This window comes from Fundulus heteroclitus, chromosome 16 (assembly GCF_011125445.2).
Source record: "Fundulus heteroclitus isolate FHET01 chromosome 16, MU-UCD_Fhet_4.1, whole genome shotgun sequence".
Classification (NCBI taxonomy): Eukaryota; Metazoa; Chordata; class Actinopteri; order Cyprinodontiformes; family Fundulidae; genus Fundulus; species Fundulus heteroclitus.
In genome coordinates, this window is record NC_046376.1 from 1,811,543 (window position 1) to 1,836,539 (window position 24,997).

The 24,997-nt window shown below is 44.0% G+C and overlaps 1 pseudogene; it reads left to right on the forward strand.

Annotated features, from left to right (window-relative positions):
* The first annotated feature begins 9,133 nt into the window (after positions 1-9,133).
* LOC118566468 lies at positions 9,134-10,800 on the forward strand (annotated as a pseudogene).
* The last annotated feature ends 14,197 nt before the right edge of the window (positions 10,801-24,997 follow it).

Consider the following 24,997-nt stretch of genomic DNA (forward strand, 5'->3'; position numbering starts at 1 on the left):
AAAACCATTAACACTCTCAGCAGAGGGAGACGGCCAGCCAAACACAGGGGTGCCATCTTCAAAAACACATTCTCCTCTGTTTCCAACTGGCTGAGGATTTTCTTGACTGCCATGGCTGTTGACCTCCTCTGACAAGAAGAACTGTCTGTACAGGTGAACATGCTCTGCATGGTACTTGACAGCCTCAAACCAACTATTCCACCGGGTACACACAGCCTCAGGAGGAACCTTGGCCTGCACAGCCTTCTTGTTGATGAGGAACGCCACCCATCTTCGCTTTCTGGCAGGCTTTTTGAAGAACACAGATCTCATCCATGTGAGAAGTGAGGTAGCATCAGAGAAGTATTTATAATGCTGCCAGGTCTCACCCACCAGATTTATGATGTGGCAGAGGCAGGTAACATGGACGCTGTTTGGCATCACTCCTTTCAGGACCTCCCTGTATGCTTTCAGACAGTAAGCAGCATCTGTGACACTGCCCAGGCATCATTCAGATCTAAATCATTGCTGTGGAGGGAGGCTAGTATTGCTTGGGAAACTGTTGAGTAGTTGCATCTATCCATGAAGATGACATCCACAAGAAAATATTGATTTTCAACTCCTGTGATGAAGAAGAAAAAAAAAACATTAGCTCTCACATGTAGTTTTAAATGTCTCTTTCATTTAATTTATTAATATTAATCAAAAGGCAACAGTGGCTGTACTGACCCTGATTTTAGTTAATTATTTTATTTTGGACATGTACATACATGTAGTAATAACAATAGTAATAAATCAGTTAAAAAAAAAGAAAATAAAGGAGAAAGGAGATTCATTATTTCCAACTGTATTAGAATTTAACATCCGGATTTATTTCTTTTTTAACTGGTATATTCAAATTAAACATTTTTAATCTTATTTAATGTGCATGTCACCCAGATTTCCCTGTGGGCATCAGTTGTTTTTTAATCCTGGCCCAGCTATAAATCATTATGTATTTTGAATTAGTTATATTCAGTTATGTATATTATTAGTTATATTATACATAGTTGCAATGATGTGTTAATGACTGAACACTGAAAAATAAGGGGTGGATCTTTTAATGCAATCACACATTTCTATACTTAGTGTTGACCATTGTACACTACAGGGTGTTAAATTCCCACTAACTTACCAATGACGATGTTTAGGACGCTGCAGTCTCTCGCATCAGTAATCTTATCCACAACAACGGAGTACTTTTTCCCACAGATCTTTTTAGCACAGAGGAGATATGTTGCTCGAACACTCGGGGTAGGTGAAGTTGGCGAAGACTGCTTACATTTTCAGGTAGGGCTCCTCCCTGTTTGCAGTGATTCTTTAGAAACGGACGCAGTTTTGTCATCTTTTCCAAAGGGATGTCAGCCTTAGCACACATAGCGACAAAATCTTCAACAAACTCTTTCTTGAGTCCGAAGACTTGAATGCAGCAGTAAGGCACGTCTGTAGGGACGTGGTGGCGTTATTGTACTCCTCCTTGTTCTTCACATGGATTTTGGATGACAGGTGGTCAGTGCATGTATTTTTGCGCTTCCAGTCATTGAATGTTGACAAAACTTGCAAAACAATAGTTCACCTGACACGTAAAAGTCACGAGGGAACTGCGTTAATTTGCCAATTCCACGATTCCGTGATCGGCGGAAATTATAGGGCCCTACATATGCATAAAGCATTTTGCCAACCCTGAGCTTTAATGGTTGTCCAGTTCAACGCCTTGTCCAGGTAAACCCCAGAAACGTTCCTTGCGTCACTGTAGCCTTTACTTACTTCTATACTGCTCGAAAAAATTAAGGGGTCACTAAAGTAACACATTTGAAATCGGAATGAATTAAATATTATTATTAAATACTTTGTTCTTCACATTCCTCACATAAATCACACAAACATTATCAATGGAAATCAAATTTATTAACCCATGGAGGTCTGGATTTGGAGCCACACTCACAGCTAAAGTAGAAAAACACACTACAGGATCCAGCTTTTATGTAAAATCTTTAAAACAAGACTTCACAAGACTTCTGTTCTTTCTCTCGGTGGAGGCAGTCTCATTTTCCTCCTGCGACCCCCCCCCCCCCTGCTTCTGCTGTGTCTTGTTTTTATGAGCTTTCAGAGTGGCCTTTTATTGTGGGCAGTCTAAGACACACTTGTGTACTGATCATGGTGTGTAATCAGCATCCTAATATGGCACACCTGTAAGGTGGGATGGATTATCTCAGCAAAGGAGAAGTGCTCACTATTGCAGATTTAGACTGGTTTTGTGAACAATATTTGAGGAAAATGGTGATATTGTGTATGTGGCAAAAGTTTTAGATCTTTGAGTTCATCTCATAAAAAATTGGAGCAAAACCAAAAGTGTTGCGTTTATATTTTTGTTGAGTGTATTATTCAAGAGAACAGCTTTTAATTGAGTTGGACATCAACCCTTGTTGAACATAAAGTGTAACCAACAAACAAGTTAAGTATTAAACAGTCTGACCACTACTTAATGCTATGGTGAGATTCCTGAAAGTTTCTGGTGAAAAGTATGGTTATATAAAATGTTGTTGAGTCTGTTGTTGAGGGATCTTTCATTGGCCAGAACGAGGCTCTGTAGCGTTGGTCTGTGTGGGTGAGCTTTTAGCCAGGTGCGTAGGCCTCCTTGCCCACCCCTTGTTTCCTCTTGCGTTTATGCTGGGAGCTGGCTCTCCGAGACAGGGAGAGTGGGTTTTCTATTGTTTGGAGCAGATCAGGATGAATAAAGTCCAGCTTTGGCGGTCTGTACGATCCATGTACTCCAGGGTTGAATCACAATTCCAACAGCTCTTCAAAACTATATTGGGTCAATGCTTGAAATGGTGATAACACAAACAAGAACACAAATACAAGCAACATCAGCCTGAGCGCCTTGCCGTCAGCAGAACCCTGAGCCGCCATCTTGCAGATGTAGAGGAAACCCTGCTTTATAGCGCCCCCTGCAAGCCAGGAGACCTCAGCCTTCTCAGCAGGTAGAGACTGCTCTGACCCGTCCTGTAAAGAGCATCAGGGTTTTGAGTGCAGTCCTGTTTATGGTTCTGGTGAACACCCAGGTACTGAGGAGAGTCCACTATCTCCACATTCCCTGGATGTTCTCCTGGGTCAGAGAGGTGGTTCTGGACCTGAGAACGTCCAGCAGCTCCTTTGTTTCCCTACATTTAACCTGAGGTGGTTCTGCTGGTACCAGTCCACAAAGTTCTCGGTCCACCATCTCTCCTCTGACTCGTCCTCTTCTGTGATGAGACTGACTGGCAGAGTCATCAGAGAACCTCTGCAGGTGGCAGCCTGCTGATGGAGAAGTCTGCAGTAGAGGTGAATAGAACCGGTACCAGCACAGTTCCCTGTGGTGCTCCTGTACAGCAGACCAGCCTGTCAGAACCACAGCCCCATGTCCTCACATACTGGGTCCACCAGTGAGGTAGTCCAGTATCCACTGGGACAGGTGGTGGTTCACTCCTGACCGCTACGGGGGGGGGGGGGGGGCAGATCATCTCCCATTACCGTCTAAGGTAGAGTGTTCCTGGGTCAGTGCTTTGTGCTCTTTTGTCTCTCTTCTGTCTTCTCTAAGTCCCAATAGGGCGAGGCAGATGACTGCTGTTGTGGTAAATCATGAAAACTGATTCCCAGTTACTTATTGAACTAAAGGAAACATGATTCCATCAAGTTCCAGCACTTTACTGAGAACCAGAGCAGACACAAAGTTATCACACCCCTGGCTCCTTCCTCCTTCTCTCACTGCTGGGCGACTGTGGCTTGGTGGGTTGAGTAGTCGTCTGGCAATCTGAGGGTTGTGGGTTCGATTCCAGCTTCCCCCTGCCACATGTCGATGTGCCCCTGGGCAAGGCACTTAACCCCAAGTTGTCTACCGAGCTGCGTCTCGGTGTATAAATGTGTGCGCGTTAGTGAGAGCGACTGGGTGAATGTGGCTATAGTGTACAGCGCTTTGGGTGGTCAACATGACTGGAAAAGCGCTATATAAGTTCAGTCCATTTACCATTTTTACTGCTATATCAGCTGATCAGAGCAGACGTAACACAAACATCTGAAACCAAACATTTAGTCTCACACAGAAAACACACCAGCGTTGACCTTGTTTTAACCAGGGTGGAGTGAAACTGTCCTCTCCCTGAGTCCAGCTGCTCACATGTTTCCAAGAAGATGGGTCAGAGGTGATTTTGCTTTAATAATCCCTCTGCTTTGATTGTTTACTTTAGATGAGGTAATCTAAGCATGTAGGCTATTACGGTCATATTGGTCTATTCTCAATAGCAGCCCACTAAGGTCATTCTACTGCTCCTCCTCTGGGCCTTTTCTCGTCTCCTTTAGCCTCCAGCCTGTCAGGAGACAGACGTTAAAGACAGGTCAAACCTTCCCCAATAAGAAAAAATAAAACGTTTCTGTAAAGTAATAAAAAGGATTGCACCCTCCAAGGGAATCCAACTATTGGTAAAACGGATCCAGAAAACCTTATTTTTAATCTAAAAGTTACCATTACCATCTAATATTTAAGGATCGTTAGTGGCAATCACATCCGTTCATCCTATATAAAAGCAAAAGATTGTGTAAAGCATTGATCTTGGTGTGACTCTGGAATAAACTGTTTTCATTCTTCAGCATAGAAGTAATTCAATTAACAAAATAATTCAACATTTCAGTGCGATTGTCATGACAGAAATTAAAACCTTATGTAAACTAGTGGAATAGAAAAGTTTAAATCAAATAACCCAATAGTAATATAACAATGTGGTAATAAGTCAAGGATGCAGCTTAAACCTTTTAGCCATAGTCAAAGCAAATGGCAAATAATGGTCATCAAGTAGTTGGCTCTGGATCCTCCTAGTGATTTGACTTTGAATCACCTTTATTAGGTCTGTATATTAATCATATTAATGAAATGGTGTCATCATCACGTCTCATAGAAGTTGATTTCACTGGGCAGTTTAGTTTCTCCAAGGTGTGTCTTACCTTTCAATGACTGGCAGTTGAAGGCTATCTGTCCTACTTATTCTATGGATATTTCTGCTTATTACTATGTAGCTAAGCTCCACCTTATTTTACTTAATGCACAGGTAGTGCATTGTACATTTAAGGGGCTTCATTTGGATACCTTTGTTTAACCTTTGCCAAACGTACTATACATATGTTAAAGCTGTGATTTAAAAAAAAAAGACAAGACAGAAACAGTAAAATTTTAAGTTTTTAAAGATGCACTAATTTGTAGATCTTACAATAATGTTTTATTATAAAACATAAACAGCTGTATATTTATTGTATTCAAACTAAAAGCTTTACTTTGAAAACATTTGTTTGTTAGGCCTAATGTGAACTTCATTGAAATTATAACTCCTTTAATCACATTATTGAAAAATCTCAGTTTTATCTATTAAACCCTTATTATTTGTATTAAGGGTTGAATTTGGATAGATTTGTGCAGCTCACTATATTTTAATGTCGCTCCCTTTTAAATAAAAAAATTCAAATTGTTTCTTTGTTATATTTTTTCAAATAAGAAATCTGAAATGACCACTGAAGTGAGTTTTGCTGTCTTCATCTTTTGTGGCAACAGGGATGAAGTCCGATGTTAGTTGAAGCTCCATCTCCCCGTCTTCTCCTTGGCTTTTGTGTTCATTCCGTTTCTAGTGAAGGGCATTTTGTAAAACTCAGTCCCAGTCTTTTTTCTGTTTTCTCTGAAAACACACAGAAGAGACTGGTTTCAGCGTTGCTGCCGAGGCCATAGCTCTTTATTCTCAGCTACATAAGCCCAGAGCGTTGAACTAGTTTCCTAGGTAGACCCACAGTGGTACAGGAGTGCCATCCTCTGGTGCAACATTGTGTATACACAATGTAAAAATGACAAGATTTCAGCAGTTCACAATTGTAACAAAAAAATGGGGGGTTATTGGTTTTAGAAAACTGAAAATGTAACAATTTTTTAACCTAATACACCACTTTCTCACATAAACCTACACTTGCTCCTCCCTCTTTCTTTCCATAAATTAAACTGTTCAATTAAATTTTATTTATATAATGCCAATTCATGAAACATGTCATCTCAAGGCACTTTGCAAAGTCAAATTCAATCAGATTATACAAATTGCGTCAGATTATACAGATTGGTCTAAAAATGTCCTATATAAGGGAAACCAGTTGATTGCACCAAAGTCCCGACAAGCAGCATTCACTCCTCCTGAAGAAGCGTAGAGCCACAGGGAGAGTCGTCTGCATTGTACATGGCTTTGCAGCAATCCCTCATACTAAGCAAGCATGAAGTGACAGTGGAAAGAAAAAAACTCCCGTTAACGGAAAGGCAAAACATCCAGCAGAACCAGGCTCAGTATGAACGGTCATCTGCCTCGACCGACCGGGGGTTAGAGAAGACAGAGCAGAGACACAACAAGAGAGACAAACAAGCACAGAAGCACACATTGATCCAGTAATCTGTTCTACATTAGATGGTAATAGCAGGTGATCTGTCTTCCCTGTAAGATGTCACAGCTAACAGAATGCCAGACAAGATGTACAGTCATGGCCAAAAGTATTGAGAATGATTCAAATGTTAATATTTACAAAGTCTACTGCTTCAGTTTTCATAACGGCAATTTGCATATACTCCAGAACGTTATAAAGAGTGATCAGCGTAACAGCAATTAATTGCAAAGTCAGTATTTGCCTAGAAAATTAACTTTATCCCCCTAAGCACATTTCAACGTCATTGCAGCCCTGCCTTAAAAGGAGCAGCTAACATGGTTCCAGTGATTGCTCCATTAACACAGGTGTGGGTGGTGATGAGGACAGGGCTGGAGATCAATCTGTCATGATTAAGTAAGAATGACACCACTGGACACTTTAAAAAGAGGCTGGTGCTTGGCATCATTGTTTCTCTTCTGTGAACCGTGGTTATCTCTAAAGAAACACGTGCAGTCATCATTGCACTGCACAAAAATGGCCTAACAGGAAAGAGAATGTCAGCTAGAAAGATTGCACCTCAGTCAGCAATCTATGGCATCATCAAGAACTTCAAGGAGAAAGGTTCCATTGTTGCCAAAAAGGCTCCAGGGCGCCCAAGAAAGACCAGCAAGCGCCAGGACCGTCTCTTAAAAGTGTTTCAGCTGCGGGATCGGGCTACTACCAGTGCAGAGCTTGCTCAGGAATGGCAGCAGGCAGGTGTGAGAGCATCTGCACGCACTGTGAGGCGTAGACTCTTGGAGCAAGGCCTGGTCTCAAGGAGGGCAGCAAAGAAGCCACTTCTCTGCAGGAAAAACATCAGAACAGACTGATATTCTGCAAAAGGTACAGGGAGTGGACTGCTGAGGACTGGGGTAAAGTAATTTTCTCTGATCAATCCCCTTTCCCATTTATTGGGACATCTGGAAAACAGCTTGTAGGGAGAAAACCAGGTGAGCGCTACCAGCAGTCTGGTCTCATGCCAACTGTAAAGCATCCTGAAACCATTCATGTGTGGCGTTGCTTCTCAGCCAAGGGAGTGGGCTCTCTCACAGTCTGACCTAAAAACACAGCCATGAATAAAGAATGGTAGCAGAATGTCCTCCCAGAGCAACTTCTCCCAACCGTCCAAGAGCAGTTTGGTGATGAACAATGCCTTTTCCAGCATGATGGAGCACCTTGCCATAAAGCAAAGGTGATATCTAACTGGATCAGGGAACAAAACAGAGATTTTGGTCCATGGCCTGGAAACTCCCCTGATCTTAATCCCACTGAAAACTTGTGGTCAATCATCAAGAGACGGGTGGAAAAAACGAAAACCTAGGAATTCGGACAAAATGCAAGCATTGATTGTGCAAGAATGGACTGCTATCAGTCAGGATTTGGTCCAGATGTTGATTGAGAGCATGCCAGGAAGAATTGCAGAGGTCCTGAAGAAGAGGGGTCAACACTGCAAATATTGACTTGCTGCATTAACTTATTCTGTCATTAAAAGCTTTTGTTACTCATAATATGATTGCAATTGTATTCCTGTACGTATGTGATGACATCTGACATACACACATGAAAACCAGAGGGCAGCAGATCATGTAAAAATATAATATTTGTGTCATTCTCAATACTTTTGGCCATGACTGTACTTACTATAAAGAAGAAAAAGAGAGGGAACAAAAAGTTAAAAGCTGAAATGACAACAAGCAATGCAAATTGGAGAACAGTAGAACTCAGAGTGAAAAAAATAGACCCTGATGTCCTCCAGTAACCTAAGGTCATTCATCCCTGCTGCCATCAGACTTTACAATGTTGCACTATAACTGCAATAACTTGTGCAATAACTATTGTGCAATTACTATTTAATACCCTGTGCAATAACCTGTGCAATAATCATGTTATATAATAGGCTTTAGCTGTTATAGTTATCTCACTACCTCACTATTGTTCTTTACCTGGTACGACTTTAATGTACAACATCAAATCCATATGTATATAAGTCACCTTAAATGTACATAGGTCATCTTAAATCTCTGCTTTATTTCTTTTTTTCCTCGATCCACTGTATATATGTGTACGCACTGTATATACCTCATGCACCTTTTCCTTCTTTTGGCAGCTGCTTTTGATTATTGAGCCGATGTGACACTTGAATTTCTGCACTGTGAGATCAATAAAGTACCTTTTCTTAGAGATAGCTCAGGGTAACATGAGCCACTCTAACTATAAGCTTTGTCAAAAAGGAAAGTTTTAAGATTAGTCTTAAAAGTAGACAAGGTGTCTACCTCACGGACCAAAACTGGGAGTTGGTTCCACAGGAGAGGAGCCTGATAGCTAAAGGATCTGCCTCCCATTCTACTTTTAGAGACTCTAGGAACCACCAGCAGACCTGCAGTCTGAGAGCGAAGTGCTCTGTTAGGAACATACGGGGTAATCAGAGCTCTGATATATGATGGAGCTTGATTATTAAGGGCTTTATACGTTAGAAGGAGAATTTTAAATTATATTCTTGATTTAACAGGAAGCCAATGAAAGGAAGCTAAAATTGGAGAAATATGATCCCTCTTGTTGATTTTCATCAGAACTCTTGTTACCATTTCATTATGGTAACACATAATGACAATAAAGATTCTTGGCTCTTCATTCTTGATTCTATGGTATGGCAGGTGGTATGGCAAATTCCTGTCACATTTTTTTCTTTTTAATGAGTCAGTTCTGATGTCATACACAAATTATTCAAAAATAATTTGTATATCATTTTGTATTTCAGAGGTTCCTGCAGATGTTCAACAGAAAACGTTAATTAAAAAAGAAGCTTCTGAAGAACATGGTCCTGCTGCCGCCCAGCAGTCAGTCCACATCAAGGAAGAAGAGGAGGAACTCGGGATCGCTTTGGAGGAAGATGATGTCACTGCAGTTCTCATCAAGAGTGAAGATGATGAAGAGACTCCACTGCTCTTACAGTTTAATCATCACAAAGTGGTGGACAGAGATGCTCCGACCAGCAGCTCAGCAGACCAGATTAAAGCTGAAATTAATGAAGGGGTTTACCGAGGAGCAGAATTCTCCAGCAACTCAAATACAAAAACTACTGCAGAGACTTCTTCCTCTTCAGAGACTGAAGTCAGTATTGAGGATGAAGAGGAGGATTCTAACCATGTGCAAAAAACATTTTTTTGTGATTTTTGTGCAAAACGATTTAAACTTAGGACAGACTTAAACAGGCACATCAGAGTTCACACAGGAGAAAAACCATTTTGTTGTGACATTTGTGGACAAAACTTTAGGTTAAAAATACATCTTGACACACACATGACAATTCACACAGGGGAGAAGCCATTTGGGTGTGATGTCTGTGGTCAGGTATTTAGCCGGAAGTCGCATGTAAGCACCCACATGAGAATCCACACTGGTGAGAAACCATTTGGATGTGATGTCTGTGGACAGACCTTTAGCCATAAGACCAACTTAAACACACATATGAAAACTCACACAGGAGACAAACCGTTCAGATGCCATGTATGTGCACAAAGATTTAGTCAAAAGATCAATTTGAACACACACATGAGAATCCATGCAGGCGAGAAACCTTTTGGTTGTGATGTTTGTGGACAAAGGTTCAGCAGAAAGGCACATTTAAATACACACCGGAGGACCCACACAGGAGACAAACCATTCAGTTGTGATGTTTGTGGACAAGCATTTAGCCATAAGACCAACTTAAACACACACCGTCGAATCCATACAGGGGAGAAACCATTTGGCTGTGATGTCTGTGGACAGAGATTCAGCCAAAAGATCAATTTAAACACACATATGAGAATCCACACAGGGGAGAAAACCGTTTGGGTGTGGTACATGTGGACAGACATTTAACCACAAGACAACTTTAAACACACACATGAGAGTCCACACAGGTGAGAAACCATTTGGATGTGCTACCTGTGGACAAACATTTGGCCATAAAAGCAGTTTAAAAACACACATGAGAGTCCACAAAGTGGACAACCACTGTCAGGAAGAAATTTCTGCACAAAAAGTTTAACCAAAACACACATATAAACAGTGGAGGTTAATAGGAGGACAGCAGTACAACAAACATCTAAGTTTAACAAATAAATTCAAAATATCTGTTTTCTGTGGATTTTTATTTTGTGTTTTAATAACTTATTAAATGCTATTTTGTCTGGGTAAAGAGCTCTGTTGGGAACATACGGGGTAATCAGAGCTCTGATATATGGTGGAGTTTGATATTAAGGACTATATTCTTGAGAAGGAGAATTTTGAATTCTATTTTTGATTTAACAGAAAGTCAATAAAGGGAATCTAAAATAAGAGCAATATGATCCCTCTTGTTGATTTTCATCAGAACTCTAGCTAAAACATTTTGGATCATCTGAAGGCTTCAGACTGTATTTTGTGGACTTCCTGATAGTAAAGAATTACAATGGGGCTTGAAAGGGTGATGTACAGTGGCTTGAAAAAGTATTCCTATTCCTTGAACATTTCCACATTTTGTCACATTAGAACCATAAACATAAATACATTTTATTGAAATTTTATGCAAAAGGTCACAAACTAGTAAACAATTGTGAAGTAGGATGAAAATGATACATGATTTGAAACATTATTTACAAATAAGTCAATACTTTGTGGAACAACCCTTTGCTGCAATTCCAGCCACAAGTCTCTACCAGCTTTGCACGTTTGTGGAGAGGTTGTTTGGTTTCTCCAATATAAAGATCAGGAGATTGTAGAAACCAAACAACCTCTCCACAGACGCATGGCTCAACCCAGGAGAGCTACATCCCCAGGACACGACTCTGCTGTCCACCTACACCTTAGGGACAAAGGACACTCCTTTGAGAGCCAAAAAAAATTTTGGACAAAGAAGACAGATGGTTTGAAAGGGGCGTGAAGGACGCCATTTATGTTAGGAGAGAAAAAACAACTTTAAACAGAGGAGGAAGAGTTAGGTTTCAACTCTCTAAAACTTACAACATAGCAATAGGGTTGATTCCTTCCAATTATCACCTCAACCCTCACCTCCATGCAGTTGATCCAGAAGACAGAACCCTCAGAAAGCCGCTGGACCAGACTCTGTCTCCATCCACCTTGAAGCACTGTGCTGATCAGCTGTCTCCAGTGTTTACAGACATTTTTAACACCTCACTGGCGACATGTCACGTACCAGCCTGCTTCAAATCCTCCATTATTATCCCTGTTCCCAAGAAGCCAAGGACCACAGGACTTAATGACTTTAGACCCGTCGCTCTGACCTCTGTGGTTATGAAGTCCTTTGAGCGCCTTGTGCTTTCACACCTAAAACAAATCACAGATCCCCTCCTGGACCCCCTAGAGTTTGCCTACAGAGCCAACAGGTCTGCAGACAACGCTGTCAACCTGGCACCTTCACCACATCCTCCAGCACCTGGACTCTGCAGGAACCTACGCCAGGATCCTGTTTGTGGATTTCAGCTCTGCCTTCAATACAATCATCCCAGCTCTGCTTCAGGAGAAGCTCTCCCAGCTGAAGGTGCCCGACTCCACCTGCAGGTGGATCACAGACTTCCTGTCTGACAGGAAGCAGCAGGTGAAGCAGGGAAAACATGACTCTGACTCCCAGCTCATCAGCACTGGTTCCCCCCAGGGCTGTGTTCTTTCTCCTCTGCTCTTCTCCCTGGGTTAGGGGTTAGGGTTAGGGTTAGGGTCAAAGACTGAAGCCCCCTATCAAAGGTAGGGGGTCTAGCTCGGGCCATCCATCTGGGCTCCCTCGGTGGAGGGCCCCGTTGGGGCTGACGGAAGCGCCGCCGTCCATAGCGGACCTCCGTCCAGCCCTCAGCCATCTTTTAACTCTGTTTTTAATAGTGTTTTTATTTTTTACTTTTTCTAAAATAAAGCAAACAACTAAGGGAGGATTTCCAAAAGGGAAATTTTACGTAAAAGAAAAGTATGTTTTTACTGTTTTTAAGAATTTTTTAATGTTTTTGTATTTTTAAAGAATTTTTTAATGTTTTTGTATTTTTAAAGAATTTTTAATTGTTTTTAAATTTTTATAGTTTTTTAATGAAAGATGGTTTTTAATCAAATAGAAGTGTGCCTGCGACGACGTTTCGACCTGTCAAGGTCTTCTTCAGGTCTGGCACACTGTTAAATCAAATGATGTGTTCTGGTCGGCAGTCTGTGCTCAACTGATGAGCAAGTGGAGGAAGGCTGCTTTTATATGTGCCTGACTCCGCCTCCCAAGCAAGAACCAGCATGGTTTTGAATGTGTTTTTAGAAAGGTAAATATAATGGACGGTAAGTAAATAGATGTTGTTTAGTAATTTTAAAGTCTGTGAATAAAATACAAGGTAAGTGTTTGTAATTTAGATTTTTACTGTTATGTATTTTTTTAAAAAAGAGATGTTAAAGGTAATTTTTTTTTTTTTTTTTTTTTTTTTTTTTTTTTTTTTTTTTTTTTAAAAAGTAAGTATGGTAAATATGGTAAGTGTGTACAGATAGGTAAGGTAAGTATTTCTGTCTTTCAGGTGAATATTTATTTGTTTTTCAGGTAAAATCTTTTAATTCCAGGCAAGTATTTCCAGGTTATTTCAAATAATTCCAGGTAAGTCTGTCTTTTTTCCAGGTTTTTCCAGGTAAGTGTTTCCAAGTTATTCCAGGTAAGTTTTTCTTTTTTCAGGTTTTTCAGGTAAGTGTTTCCAGGTTATTTCAGGTAAGTATTTCATTTTTCCAGGTTTTTCCAGGTAAGTGTTTCCAGGTTATTCCAGGTAAGTATTTATTTGTCTGGGTTTTTTCAGGTAGGTGTTTCCAGATTATTCCAGGTAAGTCTGTCTTTTTTCCAGGTTTTTCCAGGTAAGTGTTTCCAGGTTATTCCAGGTAAGTATTTCTTTTTTCAGGTTTTTCCAGGTAAGTGTTTCCAGGTTATTCCAGGTAAGTATTTCTTTTTTCAGGATTTTCCAGGTAAGTGTTTCCAGGTTGTTCCAGGTAAGTATTCATTTTCCAGGTTTTTCCAGGTAGGTGTTTCCAGGTTATTCCAGGTAAGTATTTCTTTTTTCCGGGTTTTTCCAGGTAATTCCAGGTTTTTCCAGGTAATTCCAGGTACGTATTTCCAAATTGTTAAGGTGAGTATCTACAGGTATTTTAGGTAGAAAGTTAGGGTTAGGGCAGTAAATCCTCGGTTAGGTTTGAGGGTTTTGGGTTAGGATTAGGATAATAAATCCCTGGATAGGGTTTGAAAATGTTAGGGTTAGGGCAATAAATCCCCGGGAAAGGTCTGTAGGAATAGGTTAAGGTTAGGGTAACAGATCCTTGGGGAGGTTTAGTGTAGAGGGTAATTTGGCCCGGACCAAGAAATTAGCCAAATTCCTATTCCTCCTATAGGCCAAGGTAAGTCGGGATCGAGGAAGAATCCCTGGATTTGTTATGAACTGTGTGTAATTGGTTTTATATTTTTTGTTTAGAGCTTTGCTAATTGTGGAGTGGGTCGAGATTAATGGAATTATGTTTTGATTAGGCCGTTTGTCTCTCATTAACTTGTATGTTTTTAGACATTCCCGTAGGAAGGTTCGAGAATAGCCTCGCCTTCTCAAGGCCTGAAATAACATTTTGGTGGCCTTGAAGAAATAATCCTGGTGAGTGCAAATCCGATCAAATCTGAGTAATTGTGATTTTATAATTCCCTTAAAGGTGTGTTTTGGATGGAAACTTTTTTTGTGTAACAATGAATGTGTGTCTGTTGTTTTAAAAAATACTTTTATATCTAATTTTCCGGTTTCCTGAAATTTAGGACCCTTGAATACTGTTGTGTCCAGGAAGTCTATCGATTGATCTTGTAGATCAAAGGTAAGTTGAATCGACGGATCGTGGGAGTTTAGGATGTCCATGAATTCCCGGAAATCATCCCTGGAGTGCTCCCAGACTCCCCAGATATCATCCAGATATCTAAGGTAGGTAGTTGGAGTTTTTTTGCATTTTTGTAAGGCTTGTTTTTCCCAGTTTGCCATGTAAATATTGGCATAGGCAGGCGCAAACCTTTTGCCCATTGCTGTTCCTTTTATTTGTAAATAAAATTTATTATTGAAAACAAAGTCGTTCCTTGTCAAATTTATTCTCAATAGAGCCAAAAGCTCCTCCTCTGGACGTTGGGGGTCTGGGTGGGATCTAAAAATTTCCTCCACGCACTTTATACCTTCATCTATGGGGATATTTGTGTATAAGTTGGCCACATCCATAGAAAAAAGGAGAGAGGATGGGGGCAAGACAAGTTCACGGGCAACCTCCAAGAAATGGTAGGTATCCTTAAGATAGGATGGATGCAGAACGGACACAGGATTTAAATAATGATCCAAATATTCGGCTGTGAAATAGGTCTCGCTGTTACAATCTGAGACTATTGGTCTGCCCGGGGGAATTTTAAAAGGGACGGTCCATTTTTGGGGGGGTTTATGTATTTTCGGGAGAATATAAAATCTTCTCTCTCTAGGTATTTTGTCTCCTAATAAATATTGTTGTTGTTTTGCATTGATGCATTTTTTAATTTTTAGACTATGAATTATTTTAGCAACAATCAATCTAGTGTCTTTGTATATTGGCCTATCCAATTGTTTATAGTATTTTTTATCGTTTAATTGTCTCTGGGCCTCAAATATATATTGTTCCCTCCCCATTATGACAACGGCCGATCCCTTGTCGGCTGGCTTAATGATTATATTTGGATTTTTTTGTAGGTCTCTAAGAGCCTTAATTTCTGGCGTGGTAAGGTTGTGTTTTTCGTGATATGGATGGTAGTCGTTCCGGTAAGTATCCCAATCTTTTTCTATTAGCATCTCCACTTCTCCAGGTAAGTCCCCCATCCATGGTGACCAGGTAGAGGTAGGTGTGAACGGTAAGTATTTTTTGTTTTTATTTTTAAAGAATACTGCCAATTTTATTCTTCTATGGTATTCTTTTAGGTCCTTTTTTAGTTGTGATTCTTGTTCTTTGCCTAAATCTAGGGTTGGAATGAAAGAAAGTCCCCTGCTGAGGAGGGTTAGCTGAGCTTCCGTGAGGCTAAAATTTTCAGCCAAAACAACCACCTGTTGCGTACCCTGGACTGTTTTGGCCCCCCCCAGATTGAGACTTAGGGGGTGGGGGAGTTTAAAAACTCCAACCAATGCTCCAGCATGGCCACAGCAGTCTCAGAGGTCCAATGGATGTCATCCAACTGAGTGTGGAACAGGTCCTCTTGAAGGAAGGGAATGTATGGCATGTTCTTGAGGACATGGTCATTCAGAATGTCCAAGTTCTGTTGTTCGGAGAGCGGGAGTTCAGCGGAATAATTGATCAACGGGATCCGAACATCTGCCTCAGGGAACCGTCTTTTGGACAGTCTGAATGCCCCCTGCAGGCTCTTTATTGTGGTTTCTTTGCTTTTGTTTCCCCGACTATTGATCCCAAAGGCTAAAATGATTTTTTCCACTTTCAAATCAGCTGGCGGCACTGTCGTTTCCATAATGGCCTGTGCGTGCCTAAAATGGCCCCCCGGGAAGCTATCGACCTGCAGGTCCGGACAACTAAAACCCGGGAACAGTGCCACATTGGAGTCCCCTATGATGAGCCATTTCTTCTCTACCTCCAGGCTCCACTCAGTAAGTTTTCTCTGAGTGTTGTGGTGTTTATTGGGCCAGAAGAGAGCTTCCAATGGAGAGGCTGAATGGTGGGACGAGTAATCCAAGGACCCCTGTCTATCCTGCCTTTCTTCTTCTCGTCCCTCCTCCTCCTGTCTAGCCTGCCTCTGCCTAAATTCCTCTATTTCCTCCTCCTCTTGTAATTCATCAAACAGAGCCTCCAGTTCGGGGTACTCTGATTGATGAACAGGCGTGGATTGTGAACCTCTTCTCGGAGGTTCGACCGTTTTGGTCTTAATGTCTGCCACGGATTCATCTTTAGATGGTTCCACCCTAATAACACTAGGTGGTGGCCTTTGTTCCAAGGGTGGGGCTACCAAACTTTGGTCAGCCTCACTAATCAATGTGGAGTCCTCCCCTGAGTGACTCCCCCCTTCCGTCATGGTAGCGACAGAAGCCACAGGGCTCCTATGTAGTTGGGGTGGGACTCCTGGATCAGATCGTAGAGTCTGTTGGTCCTGTTGGTTGACCCCCATGTTCTGTACCTGTGGTGTTAGCACAGATGGGGCCGGTGCTGAATCAGCATCCGGGGTGGCCAAGCAGGTTGCAATCAAGGTTTCCGCTTTTTGGAGTACTTGTTGTGTGGTTAGGGTTAGGGTTAGGGTTAGGGTTAGGGTTAGGGTTAGGATGAAAACCAGAAAAGGGTTAGGGTTAGGGTTAGGGTTAGGGTTAGGGTTAGGGATGAAAACCAGAAAAGTCGATGGTACACTCTCAATAACTCAAAAAGTGAAAGAGGTACAGGGTCCATATTGGGCTCAGAGGGACCCATGGGGGGGACCTACAAACGCTCCAAGTTTGGTGGGTGTGGCTCCTTCCTAAGACATAGCTGCCATTGACTCCCATTCATTTGAAAAACAGGTACACTCTCAATAACTCCCGAACCATAAGGTGTACAGTCACCAGACTTGGTGTGTATACGTCCCCCAGCCCCTCCCACCTTGTCACCAAATTTGGTGGCTCTAGCCCCTCCCCTTCCTATAGCTGCCATAGACTCCCATTCATTTTTGGCCTAAGTGTAGGAGTGTCGTATCGAGACGGGAGTTGGTTCCCCATGCTCAGGGCGTCCCCCTGAGTCCGCAGACACCTCATTTGCCATGGTTCATAGAGTTGACCAAAACACCAAAAAATGCTCTAAGTGTTGTGGTGGGCGGTCCCTAGGGGAACCTTACCAGGGTGTGTTTTGGAGTGTCCTGAGTCGTTTGGAATAGGTCCTGGGTGACATGAAATGTGAGACTATAGTGTAAGTAGAAGTTTCGGATCGAGCTGGGAGTTGGCTCCCCATGCTCAGGGTGTCATCCTGAGTCCATAGACATGTCATTTGCCTGTGTGACACTTGGGATCATCTGTGACATTTGGGAGCATTTGTGACATTTGGGATCATCTGTGACACTTGGGAGCATCTGTGACGCTTGGGATCATCTGTGACATTTGGGAGCATTTGTGACATTTGGGATCATCTGTGACACTGGGGAGCATCTGTGACACTTTGGAACATCTGTGACATTTGGAGCATTTGTGACATTTGGGAGCATCTGTGACACTTGGGAGCATCTGTGACATTTGGGATCATCTGTGACATTTGGGAACATGTGGGACACTTAGGGTTCACGAGCACTCGTGTGCACGAGCACACGTGCACATGCACACACGTGCACGAGCACACATGCACGAGCACACGTGCACACGCGCACACGTGCACGAGCACATGTGCACGAGCACACGTGCACACGCGCACACGCGCACACGTGCACACGCGCACACGTGCACACGCGCACACGTGTACGCGCACACGTGCACGAGCACACGTGCACACGCACACACGTGCACACGCACACACGTGCACACGCACATACGTGCACGAGCACATGTGCACGAGAACACGTGCACACGCACACATGTGTACGAGCACACGTGCACGAGCACGTGCACGAGCACATGTGCACACGCACACACGTGCACACGCACACACGTGCACGAGCACCCGTGTACGCATACACGTGCACACGCACATGTGCACGAGCACACGTGTACGCGCACACACGTGCACACGCACACACGTGCACGAGCACACGTGCACACGCACACACGTGTATGAGCACACGTGCACGAGCACACGTGTACGCATACACGTGCACACGCACACACGTGCACGAGCACACGTGCACGAGCACACATGTACGCGCACACACGTGCACGAGCACACGTGCACGAGCACACGTGTACACGCACACACGTGCACGAGCACACGTGTACGCGCACACACGTGCACGAGCACACATGTACGCGTGCACACGTGCACCTTATATGTAATGGTTCATGGAGCACCAGAAATTGCTGTTGTGTATTTATACATGCTTGTGCACAGTGTTAGGGTTCTTATGCACGTGTGCACACGTGCACATGCACACACGTGCACGAGCACACATGCACGAGCACACGTGCACACGCGCACACGTGCACGAGGGTTAGGGTTAGGGTTAGGGTTAGGGTTAGGGTTAGGGTTAGGGTTAGGGTTAGGGTTAGGATAAGGGATGAAAACCAGAAAAGTCAAGCGATCATTCAAAATAAGTCAAAAAGTATAAGAGGTACAGGGTCCATACTTGGGCCAGAGAGTCTGTCTGAGGGGACCTACAAACGCTGTAAGTTTGGTGGGTGTGGCTGATTCCTAAGACATAGCTGCCATTGACTCCCATTCATTGGAAAAAAGCGATCATTCAAAATAAGTCAAAAAGTATGATGATCATATGGATGAAACTTGGTGTGTATACATCCCTTGGCCCCACCCAGGTGTCCGTCAAGTTTGGTGGCTGTAGCCCCTCCCCTTCCTGTAGCTGCCATAGACTCCCATTCATTTTTGGCCTAAGTGTAGGAGTTTTGGATCGAGACGGGAGTTGGTTCCCCGTGCTCAGGGCGTCCTCCTGAGTCCATAGACATGTCATTTGCCTGTGTGACACTTGGGATCATCTGTGACATTTGGGAGCATTTGTGACATTTGGGATCATCTGTGACATTTGGGAGCATCTGTGACACTTGGGAGGATCTGTGACACTCGGGAGGATCTGTGACATTTGGGAGCATTTGTGACATTTGGGATCATCTGTGACATTTGGGTTTTAGGGTGCCCCGAGTAGTCTGCAAGGGGCCCCGAGTGACGTCACAGGTGGGAGTGGTTAGGTTCAGGGTAGGGGTCTGGGTGAGGCAGTAGGTGAGTGTACGTCACAGGGTGAGAGTGGTTAGGGTCTGGGTAGGGGTCTGGGTGAGGCAGTAGGTGAGTGTACGTCACAGGGTGAGAGTGGTTAGGGTCTGGGTAGGGGTCTGGGTGAGGCAGTAGGGCAGTAGGGGCAGTAGGGGGCAGTAGGGGGCAGTTGGGGGCAGTTGGGCAGTAGGTTATAGGATAACAACCACGTCTTGACCATAAAAAATGAATTTTGACAAAAAATGAAAGCAGATAGAGGAATGGAAGTAAGCTCCGCCTCCCCATTTTGGGGGTCTCTGAACACGCTGGAAGTGTCCCCATGTCTCTACGACTTACGGTTCTGGAGATATGCAAAAATTGTCAAAATTTGACCATAAAAAACGGTCATAAGTCCTCGTAGGAAGGTGGCAGCCAGCTCAAACTTGGTTCTTTGTGATCCTCTCCTCAAGCCGGATTCCCAGATACCCAACATGCCCCACTTTCATGACAAAAAGAATTTAACATGGTGAGACTTGGGTCATTTTTTTGACAAAGTGTGGGTGGTTGGAGGTGGTTTGAGGAACTTTACTAGAGTGCGTTTTGGAGTGTCCTGAGTCGTTTGGAATAGGTCCTGGATGACGTCACAGGTGGGAGTGGTTAAGGTCTGGATAGGGTCTGGGTGAGTCTGTAAGTGAGAATGTGTCCAGTCGATGCCCATGTGGCAATCTGTGTCATGGTCTCAACCAGGCCAGATTGAAAATTTGCACTAAGTGTTTTGGTTTGAGGTGCTTGTGGGAACCTTACCAGAGTGCGTTTCAGAGTGTCCTGAGTCAGTAGAAAGTGTTCCTGGGTGGCACAATTTTGGGTCATTTTCACGTCTCAGACTAGGATAAGGGATGAAAACCAGAAAAGTCAAGCGATCATTCAAAATAAGTCAAAAAGTATAAGAGGTACAGGGTCCATACTTGGGCCAGAGAGTCTGTCTGAGGGGACCTACAAACGCTGTAAGTTTGGTGGGTGTGGCTGATTCCTAAGACATAGCTGCCATTGACTCCCATTCATTGGAAAAAAAGCGATCATTCAAAATAAGTCAAAAAGTATGATGATCATATGGATGAAACTTGGTGTGTATACATCCCTTGGCCCCACCCAGGTGTCCGTCAAGTTTGGTGGCTGTAGCCCCTCCCCTTCCTGTAGCTGCCATAGACTCCCATTCATTTTTGGCCTAAGTGTAGGAGTTTTGGATCGAGACGGGAGTTGGTTCCCCGTGCTCAGGGCGTCCTCCTGAGTCCATAGACATGTCATTTGCCTGTGTGACACTTGGGATCATCTGTGACATTTGGGAGCATTTGTGACATTTGGGATCATCTGTGACATTTGGGAGCATCTGTGACACTTGGGAGGATCTGTGACACTCGGGAGGATCTGTGACATTTGGGAGCATTTGTGACATTTGGGATCATCTGTGACATTTGGGTTTTAGGGTGCCCCGAGTAGTCTGCAAGGGGCCCCGAGTGACGTCACAGGTGGGAGTGGTTAGGTTCAGGGTAGGGGTCTGGGTGAGGCAGTAGGTGAGTGTACGTCACAGGGTGAGAGTGGTTAGGGTCTGGGTAGGGGTCTGGGTGAGGCAGTAGGTGAGTGTACGTCACAGGGTGAGAGTGGTTGGGGTCTGGGTAGGGGTCTGGGTGAGGCAGTAGGGCAGTGGGGGAGGTAGGGGGCAGTAGGGGGCAGTTGGGGGCAGTTGGGCAGTAGGTTATAGGATAACAACCACGTCTTGACCATAAAAAATGAATTTTGACAAAAAATGAAAGCAGATAGAGGAATGGAAGTAAGCTCCGCCTCCCCATTTTGGGGGTCTCTGAACACGCTGGAAGTGTCCCCATGTCTCTACGACTTACGGTTCTGGAGATATGCAAAAATTGTCAAAATTTGACCATAAAAAACGGTCATAAGTCCTCGTAGGAAGGTGGCAGCCAGCTCAAACTTGGTTCTTTGTGATCCTCTCCTCAAGCCGGATTCCCAGATACCCAACATGCCCCACTTTCATGACAAAAAGAATTTAACATGGTGAGACTTGGGTCATTTTTTGACAAAGTGTGGGTGGTTGGAGGTGGTTTGAGGAACTTTACTAGAGTGCGTTTTGGAGTGTCCTGAGTCGTTTGGAATAGGTCCTGGATGACGTCACAGGTGGGAGTGGTTAAGGTCTGGATAGGGTCTGGGTGAGTCTGTAAGTGAGAATGTGTCCAGTCGATGCCCATGTGGCAATCTGTGTCATGGTCTCAACCAGGCCAGATTGAAAATTTGCACTAAGTGTTTTGGTTTGAGGTGCTTGTGGGAACCTTACCAGAGTGCGTTTCAGAGTGTCCTGAGTCAGTAGAAAGTGTTCCTGGGTGGCACAATTTTGGGTCATTTTCACGTCTCAGACTAGGATAAGGGATGAAAACCAGAAAAGTCAAGCGATCATTCAAAATAAGTCAAAAAGTATAAGAGGTACAGGGTCCATACTTGGGCCAGAGAGTCTGTCTGAGGGGACCTACAAACGCTGTAAGTTTGGTGGGTGTGGCTGATTCCTAAGACATAGCTGCCATTGACTCCCATTCATTGGAAAAAAAGCGATCATTCAAAATAAGTCAAAAAGTATGATGATCATATGGATGAAACTTGGTGTGTATACATCCCTTGGCCCCACCCAGGTGTCCGTCAAGTTTGGTGGCTGTAGCCCCTCCCCTTCCTGTAGCTGCCATAGACTCCCATTCATTTTTGGCCTAAGTGTAGGAGTTTTGGATCGAGACGGGAGTTGGTTCCCCGTGCTCAGGGCGTCCTCCTGAGTCCATAGACATGTCATTTGCCTGTGTGACACTTGGGATCATCTGTGACATTTGGGAGCATTTGTGACATTTGGGATCATCTGTGACATTTGGGAGCATCTGTGACACTTGGGAGGATCTGTGACACTCGGGAGGATCTGTGACATTTGGGAGCATTTGTGACATTTGGGATCATCTGTGACATTTGGGTTTTAGGGTGCCCCGAGTAGTCTGCAAGGGGCCCCGAGTGACGTCACAGGTGGGAGTGGTTAGGTTCAGGGTAGGGGTCTGGGTGAGGCAGTAGGTGAGTGTACGTCACAGGGTGAGAGTGGTTAGGGTCTGGGTAGGGGTCTGGGTGAGGCAGTAGGTGAGTGTACGTCACAGGGTGAGAGTGGTTAGGGTCTGGGTAGGGGTCTGGGTGAGGCAGTAGGGCAGTAGGGGCAGTAGGGGGCAGTAGGGGGCAGTTGGGGGCAGTTGGGCAGTAGGTTATAGGATAACAACCACGTCTTGACCATAAAAAATGAATTTTGACAAAAAATGAAAGCAGATAGAGGAATGGAAGTAAGCTCCGCCTCCCCATTTTGGGGGTCTCTGAACACGCTGGAAGTGTCCCCATGTCTCTACGACTTACGGTTCTGGAGATATGCAAAAATTGTCAAAATTTGACCATAAAAAACGGTCATAAGTCCTCGTAGGAAGGTGGCAGCCAGCTCAAACTTGGTTCTTTGTGATCCTCTCCTCAAGCCGGATTCCCAGATACCCAACATGCCCCACTTTCATGACAAAAAGAATTTAACATGGTGAGACTTGGGTCATTTTTTTGACAAAGTGTGGGTGGTTGGAGGTGGTTTGAGGAACTTTACTAGAGTGCGTTTTGGAGTGTCCTGAGTCGTTTGGAATAGGTCCTGGATGACGTCACAGGTGGGAGTGGTTAAGGTCTGGATAGGGTCTGGGTGAGTCTGTAAGTGAGAATGTGTCCAGTCGATGCCCATGTGGCAATCTGTGTCATGGTCTCAACCAGGCCAGATTGAAAATTTGCACTAAGTGTTTTGGTTTGAGGTGCTTGTGGGAACCTTACCAGAGTGCGTTTCAGAGTGTCCTGAGTCAGTAGAAAGTGTTCCTGGGTGGCACAATTTTGGGTCATTTTCACGTCTCAGACTAGGATAAGGGATGAAAACCAGAAAAGTCAAGCGATCATTCAAAATAAGTCAAAAAGTATAAGAGGTACAGGGTCCATACTTGGGCCAGAGAGTCTGTCTGAGGGGACCTACAAACGCTGTAAGTTTGGTGGGTGTGGCTGATTCCTAAGACATAGCTGCCATTGACTCCCATTCATTGGAAAAAAGCGATCATTCAAAATAAGTCAAAAAGTATGATGATCATATGGATGAAACTTGGTGTGTATACATCCCTTGGCCCCACCCAGGTGTCCGTCAAGTTTGGTGGCTGTAGCCCCTCCCCTTCCTGTAGCTGCCATAGACTCCCATTCATTTTTGGCCTAAGTGTAGGAGTTTTGGATCGAGACGGGAGTTGGTTCCCCGTGCTCAGGGCGTCCTCCTGAGTCCATAGACATGTCATTTGCCTGTGTGACACTTGGGATCATCTGTGACATTTGGGAGCATTTGTGACATTTGGGATCATCTGTGACATTTGGGAGCATCTGTGACACTTGGGAGGATCTGTGACACTCGGGAGGATCTGTGACATTTGGGAGCATTTGTGACATTTGGGATCATCTGTGACATTTGGGTTTTAGGGTGCCCCGAGTAGTCTGCAAGGGGCCCCGAGTGACGTCACAGGTGGGAGTGGTTAGGTTCAGGGTAGGGGTCTGGGTGAGGCAGTAGGTGAGTGTACGTCACAGGGTGAGAGTGGTTAGGGTCTGGGTAGGGGTCTGGGTGAGGCAGTAGGTGAGTGTACGTCACAGGGTGAGAGTGGTTAGGGTCTGGGTAGGGGTCTGGGTGAGGCAGTAGGGCAGTAGGGGCAGTAGGGGGCAGTAGGGGCAGTTGGGGGCAGTTGGGCAGTAGGTTATAGGATAACAACCACGTCTTGACCATAAAAAATGAATTTTGACAAAAAATGAAAGCAGATAGAGGAATGGAAGTAAGCTCCGCCTCCCCATTTTGGGGGTCTCTGAACACGCTGGAAGTGTCCCCATGTCTCTACGACTTACGGTTCTGGAGATATGCAAAAATTGTCAAAATTTGACCATAAAAAACGGTCATAAGTCCTCGTAGGAAGGTGGCAGCCAGCTCAAACTTGGTTCTTTGTGATCCTCTCCTCAAGCCGGATTCCCAGATACCCAACATGCCCCACTTTCATGACAAAAAGAATTTAACATGGTGAGACTTGGGTCATTTTTTTGACAAAGTGTGGGTGGTTGGAGGTGGTTTGAGGAACTTTACTAGAGTGCGTTTTGGAGTGTCCTGAGTCGTTTGGAATAGGTCCTGGATGACGTCACAGGTGGGAGTGGTTAAGGTCTGGATAGGGTCTGGGTGAGTCTGTAAGTGAGAATGTGTCCAGTCGATGCCCATGTGGCAATCTGTGTCATGGTCTCAACCAGGCCAGATTGAAAATTTGCACTAAGTGTTTTGGTTTGAGGTGCTTGTGGGAACCTTACCAGAGTGCGTTTCAGAGTGTCCTGAGTCAGTAGAAAGTGTTCCTGGGTGGCACAATTTTGGGTCATTTTCACGTCTCAGACTAGGATAAGGGATGAAAACCAGAAAAGTCAAGCGATCATTCAAAATAAGTCAAAAAGTATAAGAGGTACAGGGTCCATACTTGGGCCAGAGAGTCTGTCTGAGGGGACCTACAAACGCTGTAAGTTTGGTGGGTGTGGCTGATTCCTAAGACATAGCTGCCATTGACTCCCATTCATTGGAAAA